The sequence below is a fragment of the Pipistrellus kuhlii genome, unplaced genomic scaffold, assembly GCF_014108245.1.
Source record: "Pipistrellus kuhlii isolate mPipKuh1 unplaced genomic scaffold, mPipKuh1.p scaffold_m20_p_2, whole genome shotgun sequence".
NCBI classification, from domain to species: domain Eukaryota; kingdom Metazoa; phylum Chordata; class Mammalia; order Chiroptera; family Vespertilionidae; genus Pipistrellus; species Pipistrellus kuhlii.
Genome location: NW_023425515.1, coordinates 151,831,810 through 151,845,646, shown reverse-complemented (window position 1 = coordinate 151,845,646; position 13,837 = coordinate 151,831,810). Strand labels below are relative to the sequence as shown.

The 13,837-nt window shown below is 45.4% G+C and overlaps 1 long non-coding RNA gene across 1 annotated transcript; it reads right to left on the bottom strand.

Annotated features, from left to right (window-relative positions):
- Positions 1 to 241: 241 nt before the first annotated feature.
- LOC123652710 lies at positions 242 to 9,528 on the bottom strand. The gene is made up of 3 exons (XR_006742177.1): positions 9,006 to 9,528; positions 709 to 1,644; positions 242 to 481 (listed from the first exon to the last, which is right to left on the bottom strand). It is a non-coding gene; the product is annotated as an uncharacterized LOC123652710 (long non-coding RNA).
- Positions 9,529 to 13,837: the final 4,309 nt, after the last annotated feature.

Sequence of the window (13,837 nt, the reverse complement as noted above, 5' to 3'; positions counted from 1 at the left end):
TATTCTCATCTGCTGCTATTCCATGGGTACAGCTTCCTTAGGAGTCTTGAGGGAGAAGGCGGGAAACCCTGGCTTAAGAACCCCACCCCAACAACACTCTCTCAAGTAGGAAGCAAGTTGAAAATGTGTGCTCTGTAACATTTCCTAGTCTTTTATGTAAACCTTCCATGGGTTTGGTATTTATAGCTTCGTATCTGTAAAACTGATTTGTTCTAGATGACACTGCAGGGTGGTCCTTCACTAGTTGATAAAAATAATTTCCATTTTATTTTCATGTGAAGGTGATGCCATCAGCAATAACATGGGCATTCAACAAACATTTTTAAAATTATATTCCATTTTAAATATTCATGCTCTTGAAAAACAAAATGCTATGCCCCTATCCATTCCTTCAACAAAAGATGTAATTTTATTCATGCAATTATATCAGTAATTTTCAACTGGCATGTCACAAGAATTTTTAAAGCATGCAATACCTGACCTCTTTATTTATTTATTTATTTTTAAAAATATATTTTATTGATTTTTTACAGAGAGGAGGAGAGAGGGATAGAGAGCTAGAAACGTCGATGAGAGAGAAACATCGACCAGCTGCCTCCTGCACACCCCCTACCGGGGATGTGCCCACAACCAATGTATATGCTCTTGACCGGAATCGAACCCGGGACCTTTCAGTCCGCAGACCGACGCTCTACCACTGAGCCAAACCGGTTTCGGCCAATATCTGACCTCTTTTTCCATAGGCTGTCAAATATAAAATGACAACAGCCAACACAATAGCCATCTGATGAGAATCAAAACTAAACCTATTTTTTTGTTAGATCGGCAAAAAATAAAACATTTTTTGGTGTGCTGCAGAATTTTAGTAATTAGTTTATGTGCCATGAGATGAAAGGGGTTAAAAATCTCTGAATTATAACAATGCTGTTCAATATGTAGGGCTTTCTCTCTCTCTTCTTTTCAGTTGAATTTCACTCTGAACATCTAATATTGACAAGTGCCAAGCTACTCTAGTTAGATCACCATTTACATTTCTAAAAATGGCACAATCATTCCAAAAATATTAATTTACACTCAGTACTTATCTAATACCAGTCTCCGACAAGTTTCAAAGATCTTCATAAATGTCCAAAATACCAGTCTCTTAAAAATGTCAAAGATCTTACTCTATGTCCATTCGGTACAAGTCTTCATGCTGCTGTGCAAACAGCCACCCAACTCCCTTTGTCCCTATGTTGCAAAACAAGGCAAAGACAGACAGAACAATATTCTCTCCCTGCAAGAGAAGGTACAGTGGAGGAACAGTGTAGGAGGGTTCTGGGGTTCCCGCACCCATTCCACATGCCTCTTTCAACCATCTTCCTTCTGGCACGCTGGGACTCGATCCTCTGATGGAAGGCAAGTTGGCTGCCATCCTTCAGTTATCACAGTACTGTACCTTTAGAATGGACAGCATCAGCACTGTGATAACTGAGCCAGGGCAGCCTGTCAGTCTCTGTGCGGGCTGGTGATGTCCTTTCTGGTTGAACCGTATGACTCCCTCAGAAGGCTCCCCATGAAGTGAAAGACTGAACGATCCCCTTCTGGTTCGATATGTGGAGAAGCAGAAGGAAAAGTGGGGTCATCGCCCAGAGCATGATGATGCTGAAATAGGAAGAGGCACAGCTGAATTACAATAGAATGAAAGACAAACACATGACTTATACATATTAATGAGGATGAGCAAACATGTTTAGGCAGTGAGCTTTCCATCTATGTTTCATGGTGTATTTCTTCCATGCATAGATTCACTGACACTATCGTTTGGATTCAATCACTGGTGAAATAGATATTTATTTATTTTTATTTACTTATTTTAAATATATTTTTATTGATTTCAGAGAGAAAGGGAGAAGGAGAATCATTGATCTACTGCCTTCTGCATGTTCCACACTGGGGATTGAGCCCACAAACCAGGCCTGTGCCCTGACCTGGAATTGAACTGTGATCTCTGGTTCATAGGTCAACGCTCAACCACTGAGCCATGCAGATTGGGCTATTGAGGAACTACAATGTTGTAAGACCTCTTCTAGATGCTGAAGAAACTAAGATATGTAAAACATGGTCCCTGTTCTCCGAGTGTTCCCTATCAAACAGCAATAATACTTCACTTCTGCCTGACATTCAAGAATTTTCTATGCACTTTCTTATTTGGTTTTCTATAAGAACCTTACAGGGTTGTCAATGAATTCTTCATTCATTCATCAAAAAAGGATTCTGGAGTCCATTTCACAGATAGAAAATAAAAACCTAAGAGAGGTTAAGTGAGTTATTTGAGATTATGGTGAACCCAGGCTCAAACCATGTCTGATGACTGAGCCCAGTGCTTTTTTTTCTCTACCTCAATCTGGCCATCCAACTCCATCAAGTAAATATTCAGATTACACAATTTACACAAACAAAAGGATTTCTGAAAACATATACTTTTTGCTTACGATTCTTACTTTTCTCAGTATCTCAGATCACAAAGCAGAAACTAATGGGAGCTTTATGTTTAAGAAGAAATGTACATTAGTAAAAAAAAAAAAAAGACATTGTTTTTGTTCTGAGTGCTAAGAATGTACTCAAATTGATGACAGTGGTGATTATGTATTTAGCACACCTGTGGGGTGGTTTTCACACTAGTTAATGTCAATCCCATGATTATGGTGAGAATCATTAACAAACTTTAGAATGCCTTTTTTTAAAAATCAACAAATGCTTTGAAATTATCTGTACCTTGAGAAGTATACCCTGAAGTCATTTCAGAGATGTACTTTTTAAATAAAAAAGTACAAAAAAAAATCTGAAATTGGAATTTAGGCTTTAGAATACCAACTTATGAAAACCATGATTCACTTGGCTTTTTTCCATATTGGTCGTAAGTTCTCAAGTTACTTCAATATAGGTGGCACTTGATAGATATTTGCAAAATAATTGTGTTTTCAATTAGGCATTTGCTCAGTTTCAAAGACTCATTATATGCAAACTAGATCTTAGCACTGTATTTCATATAAGTCAGAAGAATAAATTCTTTTTATCAGCAGGAGTCAAAAAAATAGAGTTCAACGATTTTTTAGCTCAATTATTATTAACTTTATGTACTATGAAACTGGCCGTATCGTCAGAAAGTCATATCCAATGAAATAATCCACCTACACACAAATTAAAACAACATTCTCTAACGTGCAAAAATATCTAAAAGTTAAAGAGGCCATTGCCTAGGTCTTAGCCAACTGATGTAATACAAAGTTGAAACACGAGAGGGCAATGAAGATTTTTTTTTTAAAGAAAAAGTTGGATCCCATAACCTAAGATTCCTGGAAATAGCTGCACATATTCACCCAAATTATAAACATCTGTTAAATGAACAAAGATATTGTGATTATTTGAGAATACAATGTAAGATAGCTAATCCATCAAAAAGGATAAAGAGATTACTGCCTAAACACCTCTGGCCACAAGTTCTGATTTGGAAAAGATAAATACTCACTCTGAGGTACTCCAGGGAGGGTAAGTATGGAAACAAATAAATAATCTTGATGTACTTATTAGTTATTAGACTGTCCTTTACTATGATTGAATACTAGTGCAACTGAGTGTCAAAATATGAACTATAGACTGCTGGGCTGTGGTGGCTCAGTGAATTGAGCATTGTTCCATGGACTAAGAGGTCCTGGGTTCGATTCCCAGTCAGGACACAGTCTGGGATTTGGGGCTGAATCCCCACTAGGGGGTGTGCAAAAGGTAACCAATCAATGAGTCTCTCTCATCACTGATGTTTCTATCTCTCTCTCCCTCTCCCTTCCTCTCTGAAATCAATAAAAATATATTTTAAAAAATAAGGATGAAATATACAGAGATGAACTTAATGTTTGTAATGCACTATGAAGTTGAAAATCACCGTATTAGCCAAGACCAAAAGCCAGATAACTAAACATTTTTGGTACAGTAAGTAAAGGGTATTTCCTTATTTTTCTCTCATTTCCATTTTTTTTCTATCTAAATTGGGGGTTAAAAAAACAAGAGACCAAGTAATAAAAAGCAAATTGTTATTCTGTGAAGTTACTGAAATTAATATTCTCTCAGAAAAATTCTAAAGCAGTTTCAAGAAAAGCAAGGGTTTTCATCATTATATTTTTTAAATAGTAATAAATGCTTCACAAATATAAGTGTTGTTTCTCCTTGGAACTTATTCCTTATAAGTGTGTATTTTTTAAAAACCAAATCCATCAGAAACATTTCTTTTTCCATAAAATTTTCTTACAAATATAAAATTGTTCCGATTTTAAAACAAGTGAATCCAGGTGCTCATGCCACAGCATGAAAAGCGTATTTGCACAGTAAGAGAGGGAAAAGGCGACAGTGATGTAAAATGCTTTCCTCCAGAGAGGAAATTGTTTTTAAATTAAGTTCTATGATACAACTGAGAATAATTTCTTCATGCTGCATGCACCAAATATTATTATCTAGATTCTAAAAACTGAGTACTTCTGAGAAACTAGTATATAAAGAACTTGCTTTTAAATCTCGTGTAGTACAAAGGCACACACAAAAACCATGCCATGTCCCTCTTATCTTTGAACAGAAAATGAAAATACAATTATTTTGAACCTTTAAGCATCTGATTATATATTAAATAAATAGAGGTAATAATAAGCTGCTGGCAATACAAAATATTTGAAAATACTTTTAAACAAGAAATAGTTTAAATAGGTTAATTTAAATCCACCAGTCTTTTACTGAGGTGTGATTCTCTCCCCACCCCACCCCCCATGTGAAAACCATAAGCCAACTCAGTGACATTATAATATGTGCAAATTTGATTAAACTGATATTATAAAAATGTACTGTCAACAACAAAAAATGCTCAAATTTCAACTACTGCTTTGTCAGAAGCACAAAGAATGTATATTAGCATTTTATTGCAAAGCTTTGCTATAATAGGAGTGTTTAAAAACTTGTGCTAAAGTTTGGTCGGAAACTTTTTAAAGGAGAAAGAAATTGGCTGAAAAGGCAAGAAAAAGCTAAGGGCCACTGCCTGCGCACCGTCTGCCCTGATGATCACAGAGAAGCACTCACTGGGGGCGTCACTGTTACCCACTTAGAGCACTGACTGCTAAATGGTCCCCTTAGCATGCTGGCCCATCTAGAGGGAAAAAACTTATGAGAGATAAGTATACACACAACAATACACAGACAGAAAGAGGAATGTGCCTGCTTGCTTATGGTGACCGGGGTTTTAGTCCAAAAAGATTCTAGGAGACGTAAGTGGACCGGCCCATAAATTCTGTTACAGAGTCCTTTACCCCTTATACGTTCACTCAGCATACATACTTTTACTCTGTCTATTCCACAATTATTTTACTTTCTGCTTTTGCTCTAAATTCCATTCTCTCCCCGCCCCTCCCCCCGAGATTGGATTTTATAGTCTGCTCCCAAGTCAGCTTTACTATAATTTCAACTCAGCATTCTACCCTTTTAGAATAACTAGTCAAAATGACACACCCCTAGTTAACCATCTCTAAAAACCCTGACGGTCTCCAATTAACCCATGATCTCCTCATTACTGCAGCCATGCCATTTAAAAATGCTGGGTCTGAGATTCTCAAATTCCCTTAATAGATAGCTAACGGGGGCAATACCAAAGCCTTGCGCTGACCTCCGATTCTAGAGCCGCGGGCTGTTTCAGAAACAAAACCGTACTCTTTTCTGCAGAGTTTACCGTCCTCAGAGCTTCTATTCCTAAATCTGTGAAATGAACACATTTCTACTTGCAACCTATGGCACACTGGGGCTGCACTCATTATTAAGTGTTCTATCGTATCCTGCTGCTTAATTTGGCACTGTTCACTTCATATTTACTCAAGTCAACAGGACTGTTCCTAAAGTCAGGGACTGCTTTCATGTCCCTCACAGCACTAGTCACAGTCCTTTCCACAAAGTGCAAACTCAACAAACAGGCGATTCATTGATGAACCCCTTTATTTCCCAGGGATTCTCTAAACAGGTTCCCAACAAAAGTGTGAATTTAATTCCAACCTCTGTAGGTATGGTCTTGGACAAGTACGTGACAGTTTGTCAACGATAAAATTAAGGGGTAGTACTAAATGTCCTGTGAGCCCCTCCCAGTACCAATACTGATTTCATGAGACAAAACCAAACCCCCAATATAGCATTCTCTCTATTCAAATCAGCATGGTACTTTTTTTTGGGGGGGGGGGGAGGGGTTAACAACTTTCTGGGCACAATTAGCACCAATGGCACGCTGATGGTGGTTGGGGAAAGAAAGTAAATGAAGGAGGAAGAGAAATTAAAGAAAGGTGAGTGAGTGGTAAGTGGAATCACTAAGATGCCACCTTGTTTCTGTGCTTCACACTGTTCTGGGATATATTCTGGCATCCTTAGGAGTCTTTTATAAAAGCAGCGATAGCCAGCTGTGTGGGAGCCTAAATTTTCCCATGCTGCCTCCGCTCACCCTTCTCGTACCCTGCACGTTTTACTGACCTTCTTGATGAGAGCACACATCCTGACTAGCAACCTGCAAAGCAGTCACTAGGAGGTGGCATGTACTGTAACAACAATTCTTGGGGGTTCCCAAATCTTCAGAGGAAAAAGACAGGGGAAAGGAGATGACTGATAAACATGCAGTAACTGTCATGCATTCACTTCTTTTGTAGTCAATCCATGAACCAAAAGGAGTGACGCTATAGCCCACACCATCCGACAGAAGAAAATGTAATTCCTAATAGTATATATAATTTAAAATATTTTAATCGCCACATTAAAAAAATAAACAGGTGACATTAACTGTAATATTTGAACTCAGTATATCCAAAATATTATCCTTTGAACATGTAAACAATTTAAAATTATTCATGAGATATTTCACTTCCTTTTTTTATACAAATCTTTGAAATACGGAGCATATTTTATGCTTATAATGCTTCTCAATCGGAACACTAAGTTTCATCAGAAATACTTATTTGGACTGTGTAAGATTTACAGTTTAAAAAGTACATGCATGCGCCCAAATTGTTTCCAAATGTGTTTAAATTTTCCAATAATGGAATCAAATATCTATTTTAAGAAATGATACATTGGCCATCTTTCAGGTGCTTGACAGCCACCTAAGTGGTAACTGCATTACTGTCTCTGCTACCTGGCCTGTCTCTGCTACCAACCCTGTCTCTGCTACCTGGCTCCTTTTGAACCTGAACCAGATGAAGAGAAGTTACCCCATTCAACAGCAACTCCCTCTCCATCACCAATTAGGTGCTCCCATGATGCCACGTAGTTTCTGCCCCTCTACTAACCCTTACTGAAGTGGTCAATATTTCAGGGATGGCCATTCATTAAGTGGCTCTTACCAAGACTGAACAACTCTTTCAGCTCAGAAAGAAAGGCACATCCCAATTCAGAGAATGAATGGAGACACTGAGATTCAAAGATATTCAAAGGAGCTCGTTTTGGAGGCAAATGTGGAAGATCCTGACTGACACTGTCACTGCTCTGTCCAGGAGGTTAGTCACCCTTCAAAGTCATGGCCATTGTTTACACTGAGCTTCTGGACTTCCATACCCACAGGAGCTGTCACTGCACCCATGGGTTCTTCGCCTTCCTCAGGTGCTCCTTCCTAGTCTACCTCGCCCCACAACCTGCTTTTATCTCTAGCAACCTCTCCAGCCCACACTCCGGGAGCCCCTCTACTTCATCTTAACAATGCTAGTTGTTGACACAAGGAAACATGCATAATTCAATAAATAAATCTCGAACCATCCTATTAATCATTCATTGGTCTAGGTACCTTAAGTTGTCTTGAGGAAAGCTTTTCTGAATATATATATGCCCCCACCCTTACCCAAAGGAACCAATTACAAACACTACAGCGTTCTCTCCCCCTGTCCAAGTTGTGTTCCCCGGCAGCAGCTGATTTAAAAGCTGATTTTCTAAAGGAGCCGGATTCCTAAGGTGGTTCTATTTTGAGCCTTTTTCCTGTTCCGAGGCTGAAGTTGGAAGGGCTTAGGTGTGATGTCACGGAAGGGAGACCGCTGGCGTTTACCGAAGGGTCCTTCCTTTCCGGCGACGCCAGGGATGCTCTGCGGGTGGAAACTAGGGGGGAACTTTCACTCCTCAACCCTTTCCCCTCCCGCCCTTTGGAGCCCCAGCTATTCCTTAGCCAGCAACAACAGAAGTTCAATTAGGCTCGAAGGCATATTTACATATCACACTCTCTAAGCATCTCAGTAATGACAAGACTGGGAGAAGGAAACTGTCTGGAACTGGGGAATACAAGGGTGACCACCTCTTTCTCCACCCACCATCCCGACCTCCCCAAATATCTATCACAGTGCTAGGGGCGGAGGGTAGGGGGAGGCACCTCGGAGAATAAAGGGGTGATAAACCTCGGAAACTTGAAGAGGGAAGCACCGTGGGGGATATTCAGGACAGAAAGGACACCTTTGGGTCTCTTCCCTTCCACGGTTTTCTCCCTTTTGTGTGGTTGGAACTGGGGCTGGGTGTGCCTTCTGCTTTGGGAGGCCTGTTTGGCTCTGGAAAAGGAAGAGGGGCCGGGGTGGGGCCCAGGGAAAGAGAGCCAGAGAGACTGCTCAGGCCTGACTCTGGGTTATGCTCTCAGGGGAAGCGTGACGGGGACTGACTGGAAGGAGACAGCTGAGGATTCCATTACAAGACCCGGTTGGGAATAAATAACAGCACCGGGCCAAGAGGGGTGGGTGGCGGGGGGAGACCTCTGTCTCGCAATCTAAACGCAGTTGTTAGTTGCTCCTTGGTTAGGGGTGCAGGTCCAGAGGAAAAAGAAAATCCCAACACATATCTGTAGACCACTACTTGCCAGGCAGGGGATGGATGTGTGCCCAAGGCAACCGGCAGGTGAAAGAGCAGCACTTTCTGGCCAGTTCCGGGATGCATGCGGGGCTGGCTAACAGCTCTGGGGGAACACAGGATTTCTTGGTTTCTTGGCTCACCTCGCCTCCAGAGCGGGAATAAGCACAGGTGTGGTCCTTCTCCAAGAAGGTGGCTTCTGGCGAGCAGGCAGCGGAGTGAGGGAAAGGATTCCTTGGCCCGGGAAGGCGGGGAGCAGCCTGGGGTCAGCTCAGGCCAGGAGCAAGCGGTGTCCGCCAAGTCCCCTCCCCCTTCTTGAAAACCGACCTGGACCGGCATAAATTACAGCAATTCACCCCCATCCCCAATGCCTCTAATAAAAGAAAGGGCTTCTCAAGACTATGTAGTAAAACAAAAACAAAAACAAAACTGCAAGCTCTGGCGGATGAAAACAAACAGGTGAACCCGAAGAAAGCGGGAAAAGACCAGCGATGGGAGAACGAAGGCGCAGAGAAATTGAGGCTTCCCCGCCCTCCCTACACACACCCTCTTCCCTCCGAGGCCCGAGAAGCTGCGTGGCAGGTTGCAAGCGACACATGCCATGATGCCAGACCCCATCGCTCCGCTCCCTCCGCGCCCATCCTCTCTCGTACCCCGGGGTCCGCGTCTCAGACGTCTCCGCCTCGTGGTGGCAGCGCCCGTGCCCGGACCCCTCAGCCTGGCCCGCCGCCGCGGCGGGGACTCCGCTCTTCCTCTCCGCTCGCTCCCTCCTCCTCCTCCTCCTCCTCCTCCACCTCCTCCTCCTGCTCCTTCAGCTCCTCCGCCGCCTCCCCGCAGGCTCCTCCCGCCGGATCCTTCATGTAAACAACATCCAGGCTCTATTTACAGTCGCCGCCGCCGGCCCGCGAGGGACCCACGCCAGCACCCTGGCAGGAGGCGGGGGCAGAGGAAAAGCGAGTGCGCAACATTGACACACACCCCGCCCCGCCGCTCCCGCCGCTCCCCCGGGGGCCGGGCGCCGGGGGGCCGCCCGCACCCTCGTCCCCTCCGCTCCGCGCGGTGCCCCGCGTCCCAGCCAGGGCCGAGGGGAACCGCGGAAATGCCCGTGGGCGAAGTCGCCCCCCCCCTTTCCTCCCCCGCCGCCCCCCCAGTCTCCCCCAACCCGCAGGAAGGAAGAAAACCATACCCCAACAACAACAAACCCAGCCCCGCAACACGCGCCAAGTCCGCGCCCGAGCGCGGAGCCCCGGGCCCGCCCCGCGCCTACCCGGAGGTGCCGAGGTGCGCGCGGGGCCCCAGGTGGCGGCGGGAGGCTGCGGGCGCAGGGCAGCGGCTGCTACCCCGCGGCCCTCGCCACCGCCGGGCCTGCCCTCGGCCCGCCCCCCGCGCGGGCGCCGAGCCGCTGCCGAGCCCCGCGGGGTGGGTGCGTGTGCGCGCGCCGCGCCGGCCTCCCCGGTGCCGCTCCGCGCCCCCCGCGCCCGCCACGCCCCCGGCCGCGCTCCGGCGCCCGCAGCCCACGCTCCGCGGCGGCGCAGGCCGCGCGCACGGACCCGGACACCCGGCGGCGCGGAGCCCGGCAGCCACGCGCCTGCCTCCCGCCGGCCTCCCGCCGGGCACCCGGCCGGGCCCCCGCCGGCGCCTGCCGCCCCCGCCGCCCCCGCCCCCACCCCCACCTGCGCCCCCGGGGTCTCGGGCCCCCCTTCCTTTGTTCTCCCCGCTATTTGCATGAGGATTATCTAATGACGCAGGAAGGCTCGCCACAACGTGACCGTCGCCATTTTTCTGTTTTTATTCTATCTCTGGCGTGTGATAGATTGGGGGGGTGTAGGGGAGGGGGGGGGGAGAGAGACGGGATTCAAAAACACACAAACTTCCGGGTCTCATGACCGAGGAGGGAGGAAAACAAAAGGGAGACCAGACACAACTCCCGGGGAAGGGTGTGCGTGTGTGTGTGTGTGTGTGTGTGTGTGTGTGTGTGTGTGTACGTGCGCACGCGTGTGCGCCCGGCCCTCCTCCGCTCGGCGAAAGGAGGCTCCGCGGCGGACCGGGGGCATCCTCCAGCCCAGGGAGCCCGGGGACCCCCGGTGGGTCCAGATCGCACCCTCCAGGCTCGGCAGGCGCCCGCCCCGGGCTCACACGCGCCGCAGACTCGGCGCAGCTGTCAGCGTAGCCCCTCTTGGCCGCCTCCCCTGGCCGGTCCATCCCAGAGCTCGCGCTGTTGCTCCCGAGCTCAGGGTACCGCTACGGGTTGCATTCGGAGAAGTCTCGCTGTTACCGAAGGAAAGAAAGGATACGTATTGCCCAAGTTTTAAAAGAGTTTGCTTTGTTTCTGACAGCCGCGTGGCAACGCCGGGCAGCATCTAATCCTTCCCTCTTTATCCGCCTTTCTCTTCCCAAAGTGGGAGACACCCTTGTGTGGTTGTTCCACGGGGGCGGGGATGTTATATGGGAACGGACCGTATATACATCCAGGACTGGTTTACTTGGAAGAGATCTCTCACAAACGGTCGGGAGGATTGTTTAAGGCAGTTGCGTGAAGCAAGGTGGATTCGTGTTACCCTGATCTTAGTCACATTCAGAGGGCGTGATAGACATTTCCTTCTTTCCCAAGTTTTGTGTCCAGGGTTGCTGGGGATGAAAAATGGGAACTCTGCCACGTATTTCCCAGTGGGACATAACATTTTGTACATTTGTATTTCCTTTGGGCACTTTCACTTTTGTTTCTCTGGAGTTTCCTTTCTGGTTTCTTGTCTCAATCGCATAATTGGGAGCAGAAATGGACTTGAGCGTTGACCAGGGATCCTCACTTCACCGGGGAGGAAACCAAGGCCCCGAGTAGTGATGGGAGTTGCTCAAGGCCACTTTTGATTTTGAGTGGAGTTCCAATGGGGCCCCACTCACCGGGTATCTCTGTTAGAGGGGTAGAGATGGAGGGTTGAGGTGGCATAGGGGGGTGGAGAATGGATATGGAAGAGCAGAAATTGTATGGCAGCAATTCTGCTTCGTAAAAAAGATGGGGAGCACTTCTGAGATAATTCCCTTCTTAGGATCAATATGAATTGATTGTTTCTTCAAGATTCCACTTCACCTTTCCTGGGAAAGTTTGTCATCTCATTGAACAGCCCCACATGATTGCCATGAATTGTTTTATTTTGTTATTGTTGTTAAGAAATATATATTTATTTATTACAAAGAGAAAGAGGGAGATAGAAACATCAATGATGAGAGAGAATCATTGATCAGCTGGCTCCTGCACCATTGAGGATTGAGCTTGCAACCCAGGCATATACCCTTACTGGGAATCGAACCATGACCTCTTGGTTCATAGGTCAATGCTCAACCGACTGAGCCACTGCAGCCTAGCTGAGCCACCGCAGGGCAACACCAGGCAGCACCCAATCCTTCCCCCCTTTTTTTTTTTTTTTTTATAAGAATCACAATGGACCTCTCCCCGTTTGTGCATTTACTGTGTCCTTTGAATATTATTTCCTGGTGACTGTAATACTTCACTGTGCAGAATAGGTGCTGTATCTCTCTGGACTAGAGGGTAAGCTTTGAGGGCCAGGGCCATGCCATGTTCACTTTATATCTCCCATGCCTAGCACCCTGCCTGGCAATGAATGAGCAAGCAAAGGCCTGATGAGGGCTTTTTTTCTATAGTTCCACCCTGACCATCTGTAGGAAATTCCTTCCATGTTTCTGGCGAATGCAGAACACTCGAGATGCTTTCTGTTTCCTGCACCTTTGCAGACCATTTTTGGCAGGCGTCTAATTAACAGGGCCAAGCAAAACATAATTTGCTTCCTTAATTTTTTTAAACTAAGTGCTTTCTCTCCTCCCTTTTTATTTTATTATTTATTTATTTATTTATTTATTTATTTATTTATTTTTACCATGTTTGGTTCCTCTTCTTCAAATTCCTTTCAATTCATAAAATTTGTTATGCCAACACTTGCCCTTTGGTTTTTGCTTTCTTAGACTCCAAAAGGTTGGTGAAGTTTAGCTTGTGATTTAACCTCATGAGGCAGCATTCTCTCTCTCTCTCTCTCTCTCTCTCTTTTTTTTGTTTTTTAATGTTGATTTATTTTAGAGAGAGGAGAGAGAGAGAAACATTGATTGATTTGTTCTTCCACTTTTTTTATGTATTCATTGGTTGATTTTTATATGTGCCACGACTGGGGACCAAACCAAAATCTTGGCATATCAGGATGGTGCTTAAACCGCTGAGCTATCCAGCCAATGCAAGAGGCAGCATTCTTCTCCTCCCCCTCCCCCTCCCCCTCCCCCTCCCCCTCCTCCACCTTCTTCTTCTTCTTCTTCTTCTTCTTCTTCTTCTTCTTCTTCTTCTTCTTCAGATTCCCACTTGAGGATTTTTCCATTTATTTTTAGAGAGAGAGGAAGGAAGGAAGCAGAGAAAGTGGGAGAGAAACATTAATATGAGAGAGACACATCCATTGGTTGTCTCCTGCATGTGCCCTGACCTGGGAATCCGTCCAGTTATCCTTCTGTCCAAGTGCTGATGCTCTGACCATTGAGAAAAACCAGCTAGGGCGAGACAGCATTCTTATTGATTCTTTCTGAAACCCAATGAACTAAGTGAGGAGGCTGGCAGTTGGTTGACAGGCAAGCTGAAGAGGGCTGCTGAAAAGGTGTCAACATCCATCCAAAACTGGTTTGGCTCAGTGGATGGAGCGTAAGTCTGCAGACTGAGGGGTCCCAGGTTCAATTCCTGTCAGGGGCATGTGCATTGGTTGCCGGGGTATGCAGGGGCAGTTAGTTGATGTTTCTCTCTCATTGATGTTTCTGGCTCTCGATCTCTCTCCCTTCCTCTTTGTAAAAAATCAATAAAATATATATATTTTTTTAAAAATAGAAAGGTGTCAACATCTGGACCAAAACTGCTCATTTGCAACTTTAAAGGTCTGGAGAATAACTGATGCTTGCAGTTGTATCAGCTCAGTGAAGGGGCTGGATT